This window comes from Myxocyprinus asiaticus, chromosome 28, assembly GCF_019703515.2.
Source record: "Myxocyprinus asiaticus isolate MX2 ecotype Aquarium Trade chromosome 28, UBuf_Myxa_2, whole genome shotgun sequence".
NCBI lineage: Eukaryota > Metazoa > Chordata > Actinopteri > Cypriniformes > Catostomidae > Myxocyprinus > Myxocyprinus asiaticus.
In genome coordinates this window covers 6,180,707-6,201,954 of record NC_059371.1, presented here as the reverse complement: position 1 = coordinate 6,201,954, position 21,248 = coordinate 6,180,707, and the positions used below count along the sequence as shown (strand labels likewise).

Genomic DNA, 21,248 nt, shown 5'->3' with positions numbered 1-21,248 from the left:
GGATGGATGGGCAGACAGATGGATTACTGGATGGATGGGCAGACGGACGGATGGAGGGATGGATGATGGACGGATGGATGCATGGATGGACAGACAGATGCATGGATGGATGGATGGATGGATGCATGGATGGACAGGCGAATGTATGGATGGATGGAGGGATGGACGAATGATAGATGGATGGATGGCCAAATGGATGCACAAATGGATATTTGAATGGATGCATGGATGGATGGATGCATGAATGGATTTTTGAATGGATGGATGATAGATGGATGGACAGATGAATGGAAGGACGAATGATGGATGGATGGACGGACAGATGGATGCATGGACGGACAGACGAATGGACATATGGGTGGATGGATGGATAGATAGACTGTCTGTCTGTATGTATGTGCACGCGTGTGTGAGTGTGCGTGCGCAGGGAGTCACTGAATGTAAAATGTAAAACAAAGAGATGAAGAAAAGATCGTCATTTTTATTTGCACAGTGCTTTTCATGAAATACATTGCTTCAAAGCAGCTTTGCAGAAAAGGTGAGAACGTGGGCAGAGAAACAATGAGAGCATTCACATGTAAAAATGGACACAGAAGTGCACCTGCAGCAGCGATCTCAGAAGTCAAACGAGGAATAATAGTAATAGCCATTCTCTATCTCAGACAAAACGAATTCCTGCCTGCAGGCACCGTGGGACTTCTGTGCAGTCAGCTACACACACACAATTAAATGAACAGCCAAATCTCAGCACAGGGAAACTGGATTACCATCCCTCTGATAGTTGGGGCCCTAAGGCTCAAGTGGAGAATGGGGTCACAGCACCCTTCCACATATTTGAAGCGGTCGTTAAACAGAACCAGAGAAAGTGATAAGCCTGTTAATTACATCCTGCTACAGTACACTAGGGCTGAAACATTTAGTCGACGTTATCAACAACATCGACAATATGTCGACAAACTGTCTACAAAACATTTCATTTGAGAAAAGTCATTTGATCTCATTTAACGTAACATGAGATCACATTAAACTCTATTGATGATGCGTGAGAGCAGCACTGCAGCTCGCGCCTGACTGATGAGAGGAAGAATTACAAAGCTCACAGTCCAGACACACTCCAAACCTTCCAAACAACTTCAGTTGATGAAGATCACAAAGTATGAGGGAATTATAATGCAAAAATACAAAATAAGTAAATACAGAAGCACTCTCATTGTGGAATAAGTGGAGCTGGAGCAGCCACTCCGTTCAAGCAAAACTTGTGAGTCAAGCGCCTTTAAAGGAACACCCCGGCATTACATCTTAAATGCAGTTATATTTAATGCGTTATAGCTTTAATAAAGTTCAAATAATACGGAAGCAGGTCATGTAAATAACTACAAACTCTGAAACTGGCATTTCTCTGAGTTGCGCGAATGTCCCGATCTAAGGGGGAGAGATTGAAACTGTACCCGGCTGATGCACTCGGCTGATGCACACACTGTCGTTGGGACGCTCGTCCCTCAGGCATGCTTAATGCAGTTAGACGTGATGGCTCCTGACGTACTGAATCATATGTCACTGAGCATTTCTTATTGTGAAGAAAACTGGCAATACGCAGCTTTATTAATATGAGTGTTTGGTTTTTTTGTGAGTTAAAGATTGACTGAAGTGAACAAAGGTGAGAGAGGGTAGTCTTCGCCCCATTATACACTGCAACAAAATACGTTTATTTGTTTTGGTTTTGGCTTGTTTTCCAATATAAATATCTAAAACTCCTTTAAAACAATGTACATTTTCTTTAGCAGCTATACTGCAGAAGACAAAAATGTTATCTGAGAATGTTGAAAATAATATTTAAAATACAATTAATTTAAAATATCTATAAATCCTTTAAAAAAGATACATTCACCTGAGAAGCAGCATATAAGATACTTAGACTTGGGAGTCGCATGGCAGCATGTGGGGATCGGACATGTGAACGGTGAGCTTTGCACACTTTGCAAGTTTTTAATTATTTATATGTCATAACAGGTGAGATTCGATACACCCTGCTACATAACTATTCTATTAAGTCAAAATGTCAAAGAATTCAAAATCTTTGGGCTCTGGAGATATTAAAAGACACTTACGTGCTCAAGCCGATACCCCAGACAGGGCCGCAGACCAGGGACTCAATTTGGATGGTGTGGTGGGAGAAATTCAACACCAACTGTTGAGCATGTCTGTAATGCTGGCGAAAGGTCATGGTGGACTTGGAGGATCTTGCTGTAATACGTTGATCGATTACTGCGATGGAAGAGAAATTCACTGAGTTGGTTACAAGAATCAGGGACATCGAGAAACGGAGTTATCAGAGAGGGAATTAGCTGCTAATCCGCTAGCGACCAAAGTAGATTTGGAACGCGTTTGGGTGCATAATCGCCGAAACAACGTCTGAATTGTTGGAATTCCTAAGCATGAGGAAGGCCGAGATATGGTTAAATTTGTAGACGGGCTCTTCCCGAGTCTGCTTGGCATAACAGGCCATAAGCTGGAAATCCAGCAAGCTCACAGAGATTCAGAGATCCGCTGAGAGAAACAGGCCCCGATCAATTCTGGCCAAATTTTTGAGATCATCCGATAAAGATCTCGTGTTACGCGAGGCGAGAAGGAAGGCTTTCTTGGAAGAACCACAGCATTTTCTTGTTCCCAGACTTTGCAAATTCAACAAGAGAGAAACGTGATCAATTCAAGTAATGCAAGAATGATAGCTTTTGCACTGATGTTTCCGGCCAAATTGAAAATAGATACTAAATATGTACATGCCCACAGCAAGCATTGTCTTTCATAGAGACAATGGGGTGAGTAAGCCATTTGGTGTTTCTCACACTGCCCCCAAGTGAGCTTGACTCGCTGAACATACACTTGACTGTCTGAGGAAGCTGGGCGCCATTTTGTTTCTTTTTGCGCTGGCTCTGCCTAGTGGCAGGAATTTGTTTTGTGTAGTAACACTCCTTCAAGAAACTCTTGCATCGACAGAGGATCACTTTTGCACTGATGTTTCTGGCCAAATTGAGAATAGATACTAAGGATGGCCACAAAATATTTACATGCACACAACAAGTGATGTCTTTCATAAAATCAATGGACTGAGGAAGTCATGGTGTGTTTCTCACGTTGCTCCCAAGTGAGCTTAACTCACTGAACATTCACTTGACCATCCGAGGAAGCTGGGCACCATTCTTGTTTCTATTTGTGCTGGTTCCACCTAGTGGCTGGAGTATGTTTAGTGGAATAACACTCCTTCGGGACAGTTGTGGATGAATCTGCATGTTCCTTGTGTTTATGCCTCCTAGTGGTTTGAATTTGTTTTGTGGTGTATTTTTTGCAGGACATTGGAAGGCTTAGGTCATCTGCTGCACTCATGAACAGCTGGCTCACTGAACATTCATTTGACTGTCTGAGGAAACTGAACAGATTTTTTCTTCTTCTTTGTTTGCTGGTTCCGCTAGCGGCTGGATATTGTTTTGTGGAGGAACACACCTTTGATACAGTTTTGTGAATTAATCTACACATTCTTTGTGTTTATTCTGCCTATTGGCTGGAGTTTGTTTTATAGATTATTTTCTGTTATGTAATTCAGTCTCACAAAATTTGTACAGAAGCACCCGAGTTGACAGTCATACTTTGAGTCGGGGGACAAAGCAGGGAAGCTTTTGGCTAGATATATAAAGAAGAGAGAGTCTTTTTCTACCATTCAAATATTTACCTCAGCCACTGATATTAATAATGCTTTTAAAAAATTCAATTTTTTAGATCTTATGCTACAGAACCGGCTCCACTTTTATTAGAAGTTTATACAGAATCATTAAAGAATGGAAAGCTTCCGCCAACCATGACACAAACCCGGATCAGTCTGATTCTTAAAAAAGGACAAAGATCCAAGTGAGTGTAAGAGTTACCGTCCAATTTCCCTGATCCAACTAGACGTAAAAATATTGTCAGAAATTCTGGCTAACCAATCAACATATAGATCAGGTGGGGTTTATTCGGGGCCGCAGCTCTTCTGATAACATTAGGCGTTTCATCAATATCATGTGGTCAGTGGTGAACGATCAGACTCTGGTCACGGCCATCTCACTTGATGCCGAAAAGGCATTTGATATGGTAGAATGGGATTATCTTTTTAAGATTTTGGAAATATATGGGTTCGGGAATACTTTTATTGGATGGATTAAGTTACTTTATAAACACCCGGTAGTGGCGGTACAAACAAATAGATTATTTTACTCTGGATAGGGGCACCCGGCAGGGTTGCCCTCTTTCCCCATTATTGTTCTGTCTTGCCCTGAAACCATTAGCAGCCACGATAAGAAAAGAGGATGATTTTCCAGGGGTGATGGTGGGAGGTGTGGCGCATAAGCCTCTGCTTTATGCAGATTATATTTTATTATTAGTCTCCGACCCTACTAGATCTATGCCTTGCCTCCACAGAATTATTAATTCCTTTTCTAAATTCTCAGGATACAGAGTTAACTGGTCTAAATCCAAAGCTTTGGCTCTGACAGCGTACTGCCCGATAACGGCTTTTCAGCCGAGCGCTTTCCAGTGGCCCAAACAGGACATTAAGTATTTGGGAATTTTATTCCCAGCAAATTTCGAGTTAATTTTGACACTTTAATAAAAAGGTTTGAGCGATGTCGGCAGGTGGGCTTCATTACATTTAATCAATGATTGGGAAGGTTAATGTTATTAAAATGAATTGTATTCCCAAGCCAGGTCTCCTAAGCAACCAAATTGGCCCGGATGCTAGGGAGGGTAGAGTCACATGGGGTAACCTCCTCGTGGTCACTATAATGTGGTTTGTTCTCGGTGGGGCGTGTGGTGAGTGAATTATAGGATTCTAAAAAACATTAAGTCTGCATCTAGAGATGCAAGGGTGCACCTTATGCAATTCAAGATTTTACATCGATTTTATTGGACTCCCACTAGATTGTATAGGCTTGGTCTTAAAGACACACCCACCAGCTGGCAATGTCAATCAGAGGATGGAGACATAACCCATGTCTTTTGGGGGTGTGTTAAGATCCAGGAGTTTTGGCTGAAGGTTCAGAGTCTTTTGTGTGATGTATTGGGCACTCAGCTTTCATTTTGCCCCAGACTCTGTGTTTTGGGCATTTCATGAGTGCTGCTCGGATATGGGGAGGGTGGCGGCCTTTGAAGAAGGGTCGTTTAGAAGACTAGGAAAATTGAATTTGTTTATGGAGAAATGGGGCGGATACCTGACATTGCTGGACATGTAATTATTATTATTATTTTATTTTTTATTTTTGTGTATGTCTATAATCATGTGTATATACTCTTATGTGGCCACAGGGATTTTTGTTGGGGGTCAGGGTGGGGTGGTTGTGGGGTTTAAATGTTGATTCCATATTATTTATATATATATATATGTTTTGTAGGAATCAATAAAAAAAAAATATTGCAAAGATATTTAGACTTGCTTTTAGCGAACAGATCTTGAATATAAGTATATTTTGACTTTACTGCACTCGCAGAAGTATAATCAAGTGAAAAAAATACACCTGTATACAAAATACACTTGTATTTCAGATACATTCTCTTAAAGCAAGTCTAAATATCTTATATGTTGCTTCTCAAGTAAATGTTTTGATTTTGACCATTTTAAATGGAAAACAAGACAAAAACATTTAACAATAGGATGTTTTGCAGTGAATTGTTTGATGAATTAAACTTAATAAAAAGTATTTTTTTCCCCCTTTAATTCAGTGAATGTCATTTAGAGGTATTTGTAAAAGATGATTTTGTCCTCTTTATTGTTAATAAGCACGTTTAATACAAGCTGAATAATTGGTTAAGAGCTAATGATTAATCGTTGCAATAATCACAGAACAGTCTAATAATCTTTAGATTAATTGATTATCAAAATAATCATTAGTTGCAGCCCTACAGTAAACCCAACCAAACTGCAGCCAGAATTACAGGTCCATGATGAGGAGAGGAGATGAAGAGGAGCGGTCCATTAAACAGCATTATGCAAGTGTTAAGGGCCGATATTAAAGAATCATGAAGATGAGTATCAGAGTAAGAAGGGCAAAGAGACATATGTATGAGGTTAAAGAAGACGACCATGTAGGTGTCTACGATTTACTGACTCACACACACGCACACACAACACTGGATTCATTCATTTTAGTCAATGCTACTAACACCAAAGTCACCGGTTTGATTCCCAGAGAGAGCACGTACTGTTAAAATATATATCTGTATATTTCAGCACCTCAGACGCATTTTTAAGATGCCCTGTTAAGTTAAAAAAAGTTATTTAAAAGATAAAAATGGAGAAAGGTCTCAAGATCTCTGCATTCGAATGCAACAATGCATCCTGTGTGGTGTCGTGACTTAAAACCAGACAGATTATTCAGGGCTTCATTAAGACAGACTAGTTGACTAATCATTCAGACAATACATCGACCAGTCACATTTAGAAAATGTGAAGATATGTGCAAAAAAACAACAATGCTTTCACAAGATCACAGTGTCACAGTTCTTTCAGTGAAAATAACCTAAGGATAGCTTTCTTGTTGTTTCTCCATATTAAGTGGAGCTGGGAGAAAGTATTTTAAGATAATAATACCTAAAGATAAAAAAGCACACTTCATCTTTAAGGCTATTTCATGTAAGGGAGTGCGGCAGGGTGGAGGGTAGGGCCGGGTCGTGATGCTGCACACCCGGCCCCTAATCAGGCTAATCAAGCTCTCGAGAGGGATAAAGGCGACCGGAGGCGGCAGTTCCGGAGAGAGAGCGTCTCGGGCAGCTGCCCGGCATGTGTTTGTGTTTGTCTTTTTGTTTAAGTTTATTATTAAATTATTATTTCTATTGTCAAGCCGGTTCTCGCCTCCACCTTTCCACTGAACTTCGCTACATGGAGATTTATAGAGGATATCTCAATACTGAAACTTGCTTCTCAACATGCTCTCCAACAGCAATGACAAAAGATGGATTTCAATTTCCATTTACTCCTCTCTCTTTCATTCATAAGAACGAATACTGTTGCTACTTCTAAGACCAGTTGCTAAAACAACAGCACACTATCATTAATTAATAGTGCACTTCAAAACACTTGGACACAAGCAGAAAACACGAACACACACCCATTCACATAATGCATAATCCCTGTGCCTGGAGTGGAAGGCCATTAAAAATCATCAATGCCCTACTAATAACTTGAACATCTTTAAAAGACTCCAGATGAAGCACTCTTGAGGCTCAGTTCCAGCCAAAAACATCCTGTAAGCTTGTTTCTGGGGTGGTTAGATGTGGAGAGAGACAGAGTGGTTTCTTTTTCTGTCAGTTGTGGCGGCGTCTTGCCCTTGATGGGCTGAGATTCAGGTTTAAGATGTTGGAACAGAGCCACAACTCCATTTATCACTATGGAAACACAGCGTCATAGAAACAACAATTACCGCAGCATCACTTGTGTCTGTCCACAATAAGGTCACCTTGACACTAAATGAACATTGTCTTTAAAAGGTTAAAGAAATGTTCTGGGTTCAAAACAAGTCAAGCTCTATGGACAACATTTCACATGAATTCATAATAAATAAATAAAATAATAATAATAAAAAAAAAACTCTGACCATCTTTATCTTGTAAAACAAATTAAGAATACCTCATAAAAAAAAATCTGCAATGCTTAGCTTATGAGTCGCAAGCGGGCATTCTTGTTGTACATACTTGCCTAACTTCTACAGACCTTCTTGGTTTAATGTTTTCAAGCAGGCCTGCCATGAATTCCTCACATTACTATACAAGCATAAGACCAGAAACATTCTCTTTACACAGTTGCAAATGCATTTAAAGCACACGGTCCCTTTATACATACTTGTACATACTATTGCGGTAACCAACTTCAGTAATCAATGGGGCGATAAGGTTCCCTTTAAAGGAATAGTTCACCCAACTATGAAAATTCAGTCATTGTTTACTCACCTTCGTTTTAAACCCATGTGGCTTTCACTAATTACATGCGACTTATGCCTTGTTCTGAAGGCATACAATAAGTTTTGTTGAGAAACAAACTGAAATCTAATGTATTGTTTAGTGAGAATCAGCGCCTTCCATCACTCTCATTTCAATTTCTAAGTACTCTGGTTCAAACAATCAAGATTGGGTATCAAAACGCATCTACTTTTGACTTTACACTCTTCAGACATACAGGTGCATCTCAAATTAGAATGTCGTGGAAAAGTTCATTTATTTCAGTAATTCAACTCAAATTGTGAAACTCGTGTATTAAATAAATTCAGTGCACACAGACTGAAGTAGTTTAAGTCTTTGGTTCTTTTAATTGTGATGATTTTGGCTCACATTTAACAAAAACCCACCAATTCACTATCTCAACAAATTAGAATATGGTGACATGCCAATCAGCTAATCAACTCAAAACACCTGCAAAGGTTTCCTGAGCCTTCAAAATGGTCTCTCAGTTTGGTTCACTAGGCTACACAATCATGGGGAAGACTGCTGATCTGACAGTTGTCCAGAAGACAATCATTGACACCCTTCACAAGGAGGGTAAGCCACAAACATTCATTGCCAAAGAAGCTGGCTGTTCACAGAGTGCTGTATCCAAGCATGTTAACAGAAAGTTCAGTGGAAGGAAAAAGTGTGGAAGAAAAAGATGCACAACCAACCGAGAGAACCGCAGCCTTATGAGGATTGTCAAGCAAAATTGATTCAAGAATTTGGATGAACTTCACAAGGAATGGACTGAGGCTGGGGTCAAGGCATCAAGAGCCACCACACACAGACGTGTCAAGGAATTTGGCTACAGTTGTCGTATTCCTCTTGTTAAGCCACTCCTGAACCACAGACAATGTCAGAGGCGTCTTACCTGGGCTAAGGAGAAGAAGAACTGGACTGTTGCCCAGTGGTCCAAAGTCCTCTTTTCAGATGAGAGCAAGTTTTGTATTTCATTTGGAAACCAAGGTCCTAGAGTCTGGAGGAAGGGTGGAGAAGCTCATAGCCCAAGTTGCTTGAAGTCCAGTGTTAAGTTTCCACAGTCTGTGATGATTTGGGGTGCAATGTCATCTGCTGGTGTTGGTCCATTGTGTTTTTTGAAAACCAAAGTCACTGCACCCATTTACCAAGAAATTTTGGAGCACTTCATGCTTCCTTCTGCTTACCAGCTTTTTAAAGATGCTGATTTCATTTTCCAGCAGGATTTGGCACCTGCCCACACTGCCAAAAGCACCAAAATTTGGTTAAGTGACCATGGTGTTGGTGTGCTTGACTGGCCAGCAAACTCACCAGACCTGAACCCCATAGAGAATCTATGGGGTATTGTCAAGAGGAAAATGAGAAACAAGAGACCAAAAAATGCAGATGAGCTGAAGGCCACTGTCCAAGAAACCTGGGCTTCCATACCACCTCAGCAGTGCCACAAACTGATCACCTCCATGCCACGCTGAATTGAGGCAGTAATTAAAGCAAAAGGAGCCCCTACCAAGTATTGAGTACATATACAGTAAATGAACATACTTTCCAGAAGGCCAACAATTCACTAAAAATGTTTTTTTATTGGTCTTATGATGTATTCTAATTTTTTGAGACAGTGAATTGGTGGGTTTTTGTTAAATGTGAGCCAAAATCATCACAATTAAAAGAACCAAAGACTTAAACTACTTCAGTCTGTGTGCACTGAACTTATTTAATACACGAGTTTCACAATTTGAGTTGAATTACTGAAATAAATGAACTTCTCCATGACATTCTAATTTATTGAGATGCACCTGTATTTTGTAAGTCTGGTTCTCTGGTTTGTGTGCAGTTGTGTTGTGTTTTCTGTTGTTATATATCTCTGTGGTGGTTCAGTTGTAGAACAACATCCCATTTTGTGAGCGGGGGCAATGTAAACTACTGCTCTTGTGCACTCTCATGGACACACACCGATTTGTATTAAATAATACATTCAATTTCGGTTTGCTTCTCACCTATCCTTATTGTGTGCCTTCAGAACAAGGCACGAATCGCAATTGCATCCAGTTATTTATTAGACTTCTGCATTATACTTGTGCGTCCTTTGAAGAGATGGGTGCTATCCACTGCCCTTAGATGACATCAGTGAGCAGAACATTAGTTACAAAATGTCTCCCATTATGTACCGAAATAAAGAAAGTCATATGTAATGCAACATCACAAGCAACAGTTTTGCATTAACAGAAGTGTCTGTTCATGTACTTCGAAAATGTTTCAAGCCAAAAATGTAAGACAAAAAAAAAAAACAAAAAAAAAAACACACAAATCAACTTTTGTGCAAAATTGTGCAAGCTGAAATCGATAATTAAGCAGCAAAAAGACCTTGATTCACAACTAATGTGTTATTTAAACCTATCAGAGACAGCCTGCTTAGCAGCACTGTCAGCTTTACAGACATACAAAAACGTATGGCCTACCTCTCATCAGGGTGAGAGAGAGAACACTTAAGAGTCTTTCACTGCTTTATTGCATGCATAAAAAGGAACTCGAGAGTGAATCGTCAGTCAGTTCTTTTTAGTCACAATGAGCTCCTTCATTCCTGTCGTGGGTCAGAGATTTTTAGAGCCACCCGACTGCTTTAATACATCTCTTATTTAACAGTCCAAGGATTTCAGATCCAAATAAATCACACTGACTTCGGCATTATTTAACAGAGTACAGCCCTGCAAAGTTACAGCCATCAGTTTAAAGAGTTTTCAGCTTTTGAAAGGCCGTTACTTCTCTACTTGAATTATGACTGATTTTATATACATTTACAGAAAAGCAGTCGGATAAAGACTTTCGTTTTTGAATGGACCACAAAAAGAGATGTTTAGCAAAATTTTCATTGTGCTCTTTTTTATTTGTTGCTTAATGCTAGCAGTGTATTTAAATCAGTAACTCTAAGCATGAGCATCAGTCTTGGCAAACAACTAATTAGTGCACCAACATTTCATTTGATACCACACACAAAAAACAAACAAACAACAACAGTCTTTTATCATAAGAAATTAGTTTCACTGCCTATGATAAAACACATGTTTCATTCTGGTTTTACACACGAGCTTTCAAGGGCATGAACAGCCATTAGCATAGAGTGACAATCGACAATATCTTTCTCCTGTTGATAAACACAAGGACATACATGCTTGATTAATCCTGCAAATTAACCAGGCTACAAGTGTCTGCAAATAAAAGAAAAGAAACATAAAATACCGCACCAACATAAAACTCAAATTATACAGACAGACTGGAGAAACAATGTTACCCATGTGAATCACTTAAAGCCCTATCGAGACTGGTTTGACGTTAATCACTGATTCTCGAATATGCATATGTGCAAATGAGATTTCAGTCATGCTGGAAGCCCAGATTTTCAGTAAATCATGATTTAAATTTTGGACTTTTACTCACACAATGTTATCATAAGGCTTCAGAAGACTTGGAATAAATCGCCCTAGTTGGATGGACTACTTTTTTGATACTTTCATGGTTTTTTTCTGTCGTTTCGGCTGTTTCAAAGTCTGAATAACCAAAGTGCAGTGTGAACATTCTGCTAAATTTCTCCTTTTACGTTCCATTGAAGAAAGTCATATGGGTTTGTAATCACATGAGAGTGAGTAAACGATGACAGAACTTTAATTCATGGGTGGGCGTTTACTTTAAATGGTTGGTAAAAATTAGAGAGTCTAGTGTTACATAAACCATATGTACTCATAATGATCAAAAGCCATTCTAGTAGAACATGTTTTATGAAAACTGAGAACACACACATACTACACTCTTACACTTTAAAAAGACCTTCCTAATGGGTGATTGATAGTTTTAATTACAGCAGCACTAAAGGAGGCTTTCTATTGGATAATTAGATGTGTGAAATCAGAGGAAATTCAGAGCTAGTGAATGACGAAGGTATTGTCCTCTAATGGACTTTACCTTCAATGATGAAATGAATGTCATGTGGGAAAATTACATGAATTAATGTGTTTATACTGTAGAAATATACTTTATCAAGATCTCATAAAAACTCTCTCTCTCACACACACATTTTTTCTTTTATAAGTTTTCTTTTATAAGTTTATAATAATAATTTGTCTTTATTGTCTCTATATTTTATTTTATTTTTTTGCTTTATATTTTAGTTGTCAGCATATTTTTAAAATGACTTGAAATTGTTCCCCCTAAACTGCCATATAATCCCTTTAATACAGTAGTGGACTTCTTCACAAATCAGAAAATATCTGACATAAAGACACTGTCACCCCTCAGGAAGTGAGTGCTTTTAGAACAAATATCACTTCTTTTTATGGCTTTATCATAATTTTTTTTTTTTTTTTTTTTGTGTTTGTCAGTCGGGGACTTAAACCCTGTTACCATGATATTGTAAACAACTGATAACGATTGAAAGATTTTAAAATAGTTGCGGAAATATCAAGAACGTGGCTTTTAATGTCGAAGTAAACCATGAAACTTTCATCCCTGCTAGTTATGAAGGTTTAATTATATCCCAAAAATAGATTCAAATGTATTAATTTAGCTTGAGATGGCACAATGCAATTTATTAACACATTATTTGTCTGATAAAAATATTTAATTCTTAAAGAAATTCAATTTAAAGATGACGTCTATCATTTTTTCCGATGTTAAAATACTTTCTCCTATCCATTGGAAGGTTGATTTGCCCACTCGCGCTATCAAAATGAGGAATTCTGTTTAGTGCCACCAAAGACAGAAATGACATGCTTTACCTTTTAAAATCATCTTTTCAAAATGGAAAAGGCACCCGTTTCATATGATGACCCTATTATACCTAATTAATGTTGGAATAAAGGTAATTCTTTTTAAAGTGTCTCTCTAACAGGCTCAGTGGCTTTATCAGTGGACGTCTGCACACAGACACAGTGTTTAGTTCCTTCAAGTCTCTCAGACCTCACACAAATTATTCGTTTTCCCTTTTATCCCATGTTCTGGAGAGCTCTATCCTGGTCAGCCTGTTGGAGCAGCACACAAATCAGCCGTGACGTGTTCAAAAGGCCCCGTGTTTTGTACCCGCATGGCGAAAGCTCTTACCAGGGCAGCCGACTCAAAGACAATCTATTATAAGAGCCAAAGAAAAAGATGATGTGAAGAAAGAGAGAGAGTCAAAATGGGGGCAATCTTTGTCTTTGCTCCAGAGGATCATTAGTCAAAATGTCGAGAGAGAGAGAGAGAGAGAGAGAGAGAGAGAGAGAGAGAGAGAGTCTTTTGTGTTCTCGTCGCTGTAGGCATTCCTACATCATATAGCCAAAAGCAGCAAGAAATATGGACAGAACCTGCATGTACTTTTTAATGAAAAGTTAGAAAGGTAAATTTCTGTGCCTTTAATTGCACCAAACAGAATTGCTAATTTATCTGGATTCCTGAAAACTCCCCTTCAACTCCCACTGGTCAGGTCAAACAGATAGTCCCACCCCAAACTCAAACCATTGGTTGCTGGCTCAGGCTGGTCGGGATATCCAATAAACAGAGCAATATTTTGATAGCACCACAGCGTTTACACTCTTTAGAGGGAATAAACCTACGGAAAGTTCACTAATAGTTGTGTCCGCACATTAAAATGTGACCGTAGAAAAATCCGTGTATTATTCGTTCATTTCATATTCTATTAGGAATTAAAAATCGTAAAAACAAAAAACAACTTGTTCTTTAATTGTTCGTTTACAAAACCTATATAAAAAAATAAATTAAAAATAATCACTTGTTTTTTGTAATTTCGATTTAATGCTCAAGTTAAAATAGGAAAATTGGAAAAATAGCCATGGGACACTGTGCGTTTTGATTATTTGATTTCGCTAATATATGGCTTGAATATTTGATTTGCACATATGGGTGGACCTGAAACGGCCCTTTCTTCTGATTGGTCAACCTGGACCAGGTTGTCTTCCTCAATGCTGTAAGACAGAATAAAAGTTCTCTGTTGTTTAATTGTTCAGATGAATTCGTCTCAGCTAATATTACATTTATTCTCCAAAACTCACCACATTTATTACAGCTGAACTATCTCTCTCATCAAATAGTCAGACACAGTGCCTACACATAACCGTAAAATGTTCACTGAATGCAGACAGGGTGTCTTTGCCACATGAAGCAACTGATAATAAGAACGACACACGTACGCACGCATGCACGCATATATTATTAAGATGGATATTAAGATTAATCCCTCGCTCTGTATGCCAAATGTTTTCTCACATTTATCCTTCTTTGTGCCACACAACTTGTTTTATTCATTTATAAGTGGTGCCATGCAGTGCAGGTATGGCATTCACAGTTAGGGTGACCAGACGTCACTTTAAAACCGGGGACAGTCCCGATTTTACGAGCCATGTATCGTGTCACGGTGGACTTACAGTCGGGACACATTTTGTCCTAATAATTAGTCTAAGGCAGCTATAGTTTGATTGCTTTAAATGAGCATTTTAAATTGACATCAGTGTTTCGTGCATTTTTGAAATGAGAAATCAAAGAGTTTTGAAAGAATCAGATTATTTGAATTTTTACATATTGCAGTGTAATGAACAAAGCAAGATGCGGTTCAGGGAACATACAGACTTAACGTAGGCTGCAACCAAGACAGATGAGCATTCATGCCAGTGAATTATAACAGCTACAACAGTAAATAGCAAATGATAAATAATAATAATAATAATAATAACAACAACAAATAAATGGGAAGATATTATGACATTTAATATTTAATATAAGACAATAAGTATTTACATAGCAGCGAAGAGTGCTAATTTCAACCTCAGATCATTCTGACATCCATGTTTTTGAATGGGAATATGAGTGGCCTTTAACTACTGGGTTGTATACGCTGCAGTTTTGTGTGCCTTTTATTATCAGACAAATGTGAAAGCTATGTGTAAATGCTGATTTTAAATTCACTGGTCGAGCTTTCATGAACTTCCTTTAGCATAATTTCCATGATGAGCAAGTCCCTCACACCTAAGCTCCCAGAGGGGGTTAAAGTTAGTTTTAGGTTCAATATTTTTTGGATATTTGGTTTCTTGCACCCGCACTCTCTACCGGCGGCAAGTTTGCAAAGATTTTGCACTCTTGGCTTGATGTTATGGTTATATAAATATAAATGATATAGAACTATAATATACAGACATAAAACAATGCACTCAGAGCAAAGGACGTAACCACATATTCAGAGTTGAGGGGGACCAAATGTAATAATTTAATAATCAACCATGGACAAACCCCATACAGATAGACTACTATTATGAATATTGGGGGGTTCATGTCCCCCTCAATGTCTATGGTGGTAAAGGCCCTGCTCAGAACTGCCAGTTGGTGTGGCTGCAGAATTATGACTGAAAATGCTCCGATGTGCTTTCATTGCTTAGCGTACTTAAGGGACAGTCTGAAAATTCCACTCACTACTAAACACAGACGGTGTCCAATCACTCATTCAGTTGACGTGCAAGTTAAACATAAAAAATTAAAAGTACACTTTTACATATGTTGTAGTAGGTTGTCAGTTAATAGACTGAGCTACTACAAGTGAGAATTTTACAGTAAGTCCAATAATATGAATACAGTATTAGATTATTTAAAATAAACAAATAAATAATTCACCAAAATGTTATTTCACATTCCAAAGGTTGAAGTAAGTTCCCAGTAGATAAACTAATTTATGACAGGTGAGATTATTACAGTAAATCTAATAATGAGTACAGTATTAGGTTATTTTAGGATAAACATAAAAGCTCCTGAAAATGTTATTTTCACATTTCAAAGGATATAGTAACTTTCCAGTGGATAGACTGACTAACTGTAAAAATGTCACCTGTATTAAGTGAATACTGTACACACATATGCACAGCCATTACTCTGGCGATCTACTAAAACCTGTGAAATGTCTTTTTTTATTTATTTTTTTATGATAGAACATGCAAGTCAAATAAAGGACTGCTCTGACCCCAGTGACGTTTTAGTTGTGGGTGGAGTTTTCAGACAGTCCCTTATGCACCACAGGCGAATATCCAAAGAATATCAAACCTAAAACTAACTTTACCCCGCAGTTAAACGTAAGCCTATGTCTTTACAATGTAGGGATATGCTTCAATAATCTTATGAATGTATGCCTTTTCAAACTGCAACAACGCCAAAGACAGCAGGTTTATGCATAGGGCTGTCTGATACATTTGATGAGAGAGATAGTTCAGCTGTAATAAACGTGGTGAGTTTTGGAGAATAAATGGTACAGAATTTTCTGAACAATTAAACAACAGAGAATTTTTATTCTGTGTCACAGCATTGAGGAAGACGATGGTGCAGGACCAATTAGAAGAAAGAGGCATTTCAGGTCCACCCATATGTGCAAATCAAATATTCAAGCCATATATTAGTGAAATCAAATAATCAAAACGCACAGCGTCCCATGGCTATTTTTCCAATTTTCCTATATTAACTTGAGCATTAAATTGAAATTACGAAAAACAAGTCATTATTTGTTTTTTTAATATTGGTTTTGTAAACGAACAATGAAATAAGTCGTTTTTTGTTTTACCAATTTTGAATTCCTAATTGAATATGAAATGAAAAATGATTAATGGATTTAGAAAGTACGCTGTAAATAATGCCCGTAATTTAAACAGAAAAATAACGTACAAATGCTACAGTAAAAAAAAACAGGTGTGGCGAGCAGGGTGTGGCCTAGCAGCGTCTGGGCAGAGCAAGGCCGGAGAGATAAGTGGTGAACGAGTTCCACCTGTGCGCCACACCAGTCTTGTGTTCCAGTGAGGAGCAGCGGGAGTACTTAAAGAGAGGAGACGGTGGCGGAGGGGAGAAAGAGACACACGGAGCTGTGTGTGTGTGTGTGTGTCTGTCTGTGTTGGTGCTGTAATGCTGAAAAGCAATATGTATTGGTACTGCTGAAAAGTTCTAGTGTTTAATACATGTATTCCAATAAAACAATGGATAATGTTGCTCTAAATGTTGCGTTTTTGCTTAGATTAAATTGCATCTGCATTTTTTTTTTTTTTTTGGCAGATGATGTTTGCACCCATATTTAAATATTAATATACAGTATATGGGCATCACTGCAGTGTCTTTATTGTATCTATTTAGAGTCCCACAGACACACTACATTACCCCTACCCCTAAACCTAACCTTAACCTTACCTTAGAACATATAACCTTGGTTTTACTACAGTAACCATAGTTTCACCATGACATTTATTTTGTTGTTGTTGAAAATTTACAGTAACCACAAAATTAACCATGGTTACTATATTACTTATAGAATATATACTACATATAGAATGCCAAGTACATCCCAACCTTTTTGAGCAAGATGGCGCCTGTGTGTGTGTCGGCATGCCGTCACTCTCTAGCCTTTCTATATGTTTTATTGTTGAGCATCTACTTTATTACAGTAATGGACTGTTCTTGCTTGGTTTATGATTGCCAAACATTGTTCGACATTCGTGCTGCGATTACTGAAAGATGTTCGTGGGAATCTGGAGGCGACTGGTACTCATACCCTCAACCCACGTCATTCAAAACAACAAACAACTGGAACCTGGTTGGGAGACATGGAAAGAAACGCCACAGCAGCAGGAGACGTGGAAAGCGAGCTGGTGTCCATGCTCGATTTGAGTGAATGGTATGACGCGAATGCTAATAAGCATTTTTGTCTCGAGTTTAATACCGGACTAGAGCGGAGGATTCCTGTGTACAGTATATCTGCCCGGTTTTATGTGTGCCTACGGTACGAACCGTCTCGGATAGATCATGGAAAAGTGGCAGAGGAATACAAAACAGCAATCTACGATATGTGGAAAGGCCAGTAGCCTACAAAATACTGTCACTTCTGTTTGTACTACAGGGACTGTAGCATTGGTCAATGCGAGATCAGTTGTGAGCAAAACTTTTATCTTAAATTATTTCTTTATATCGCATGACCTAGACCTTTTATTTATTACTGAAACGTGGCTTAATATAGGGGATTTATGCCCGTTATCCGAACTGTCCCAAACTAACTGTAACTTCTTCAGCACCCCGAGGACTGCTGGTCGAGGTGGTGGTCTAGCAGTAATTTTTAGAAATAGGTATAAGTGCGACTTATACCTGCTGTGATCTATCAGAGTTTTGAGGTTCAGTTACTTGTGGTTGAGAGACCAAGGCCAATTTTATGTGTTCTTGTGTATAGACCACCTAAATATAATTCTATTGATTATAACGTCTTTCGATAGTGTCTTCTTGGTGATGTTAACATCCATGTCTGCTGCCCTTCAATGCCTTTAGCTACTGAGTTCTTGAACCGTATTGAATCTTTTAATTTTTCTCTCTCTGTTTCTGGTCCTACTCATCAACATTTCCACACTCTTGATCTGATTTTATGTATGGGTATTCCTGTCTGTAATCTTAAAGTTTTAGTAATCATTTCTCTGACCATAAGCCTATTGAGTTTAATATTACGTTTCAGTTTGACCCTCCAAAACTACAGTCACATACCTATCTCTCTCGAGTATTTTCTCCAAATACAGTCTAAACTTTTTCAGAAGCATTTAATGCTCATTCATTAACGGAATCTATTGAACTTTTTCCTTCTTATGTGGGTACAGAGGAATTGGTTACTTTGTTCAATATGGTATGTACAGAGATTCTAAATAGCATTGCTCCATATAAAAAAAAAGAAAGAAAACTAAAACTCAACTTTGTCTAAATGAAAATACTAGGGCCAATAGACAGCAGTGTAGGAAAGCAGAATGAAAATGGCAAAAAGATAAGCTTCAGGTATCTTATGAGGTCTTAAGAGTGTTTAATTAAATATCAAAAAGCTGTTAAAATGGCAAGAACTGAATACTTCTCTGATATAATTGCACAGAATGTTCATAGCCCTCAAGTATTATTCAAGACTATAAATACCATTTTAAAACCAGAAGACAATGTTTACTCAGATCTACCAACAAATACTTGTGAAATGTTTGAGAATATAAGAACTTCCATTACACCTGATCCATCTGGTTTATTTGATATAATCCCTTGCACTAGTAAGTTCAGTCAGTTTGTGGCAGTGTCACTTTTACATATTAAGGACATTGCTTCACACTTAAAATCGTCCCTCCTAAATTGTTTGCTCAGCTTCTTGACATAATTGGTCCTAGCATTCTCTCAATTATAAATAGCAGTTTAACCAGTGGTTTTATTCCATCCAGCTTTAAACATGTGGTTGTCCAGCCACTTATCAAGAAAACAAAACTAGATCCTTTAGATCCCAAAAAAATTTCGGCCTATCACTAAGTTGCCATTTATATCCAAATTATAAGAAAATATTATTTATACACAGCTTTCCTCTTAATAGAAAATGAGGTTTTTGATAAATTTCAATCCGGATTTAGGTCTGGACATAGCACTGAATCAGCTCTTCTTAGGGTAACAAAAGACATTTTATTGAAGTTGGATACTAGTAGCTGTGTTGCTTTAGTGCTATTGGATCTCAGTGCAGCAGTTGATACAATAGATCATAACATCCTTATAGAACGGTTAAGGTTGTATTTTGGAATCCAGGGAAATGCATTAAGTTGGTTTTCCTCATACACGAAGAATAGGTATTTTTCTGTAAAAATGGGCAATTTCGTGTCATCATTAGCTCCGATAACCTGTGGGGATCCACAAGGATCTATTTTAGGACCAGTTTTATTCTCATTATATATGCTTCCTCTTGGTGCTATTTTTAAGAAACACAGTATTTTGTATCATTTCTATGCAGACGACACGCAAATGTACCTCCCTTTGAAGCCAGGTGATGATGTTAAAACTCTCTGTGAATGTATGAAAGATGTAAAAAGCTGGATGGATAACAACTTCCTCCAATTAAATGATAATAAGTCATTCATTTTTGAAAATCATTTTTGGACCTAGTAGCTGTGTAAATAATTATACAGAAGGTCTTGGCCCACTGTCATCTAATCTGTGTTCCTATGTCAAAAATCTGGGTTTTATTTTTGACTCGGAGTATATAAATTCTGTGGTAAAGAAAAGCTTCTTTCAATTGAGAAATATTGCCAAACTTAAATCTGCCTTAGCATTTAATGATTTGGAGAAAGTGGTTCATGCTTTTATTTCATCATGTCTCAATTATTATAATGCACTATATCTGGGTATTAATCAACAATCATTATCAAGACTTCAACGGGTACAGAACGCTGCAGCGAGACTGCTGACAAACACAAGAAAGAGGGATCATATATCCCCTATTCTGGCATCGCTGCACTGGCTACCTGTCCAATTTAGAGTGCAATATATTGTATATTGTTGTTGTATGTTTTTAAGGCCTTTTTTCACACAATCTGGCTCCTGATTATATCTCTGAAATTATTGTCATTCGTAACTCCCATAGATTTCTTAGATCGAATAACCTTGATGCTTGTTGATGTTCCCCTATCACGGTTCAAGGGTAAAGAAGATCGTGCATTCTCTGTTGCTGCACCAATGTTGTGGAATGGTTTGCCTTTGTCTGTCAGAGGCTCAACATCTGTCAGTATGTTTAAAACCCGTCTCAAGACGTATTTGTTTAGTGAAGCATTTGGAACATTATAAAGGTTCTTGTTATTTTTCTTTCTTTTAATTTAACTCAATTTAATTTGTAAGACTTTTTATATCATTGTATTGTTTTATTGTAATTGTACAGCACTTTGGTACACTTCATGCTTTTTTAAAGTGCTCTATAAATACATTTTGATTGATTGATATTACCACCATATTACTGTACATGGTTAGTTGCATTACAGCGATCAAAACCGCGAAACTGCTCATAACTCCTAGACCGTTTGTCATAGACTCAAGTGCTTTCTACCACTGGAATCCTTGGCACGTATAGCTCCGATTTCCGCCTATAAAAATTTTCCGCCATCTTGGATTTTCATAAAACCTACTTTTGCGAACTAGTCCTAGGTTTTTTGTCCGATTGGGACTATGGAGTCTCAATATCAAAAGTTATCAAAAAAAGTGGTGCTATCACAATTTTTGTAGGTGTTAATGGTTGTATATAATGCAATGTTGTGAAAAAACACAAGTAATATATATCAACTGATAGCTCTTCCCATTCTAAACAACTTTGCCTCAAGAAGTATTGGTGTCTGTCAAACCGTTCAGTAAATATTTCAGATAATGTTAAAAACCTACTTTTGCGAACTAGTCCTAGGTTTTTCGCCTGATCGGAAACAAACCAGTGCAGAAATATACTCTGGAGT

The 21,248-nt window shown here is 37.9% G+C and overlaps 1 protein-coding gene across 7 annotated transcripts in view; it reads right to left on the bottom strand.

The window, feature by feature from the left end:
* The window catches only part of LOC127418870 (utrophin-like), a 333,951-nt gene that overhangs the window by 98,570 nt on the left and 214,133 nt on the right, over window positions 1-21,248 (bottom strand). The window lies entirely within an intron of this gene.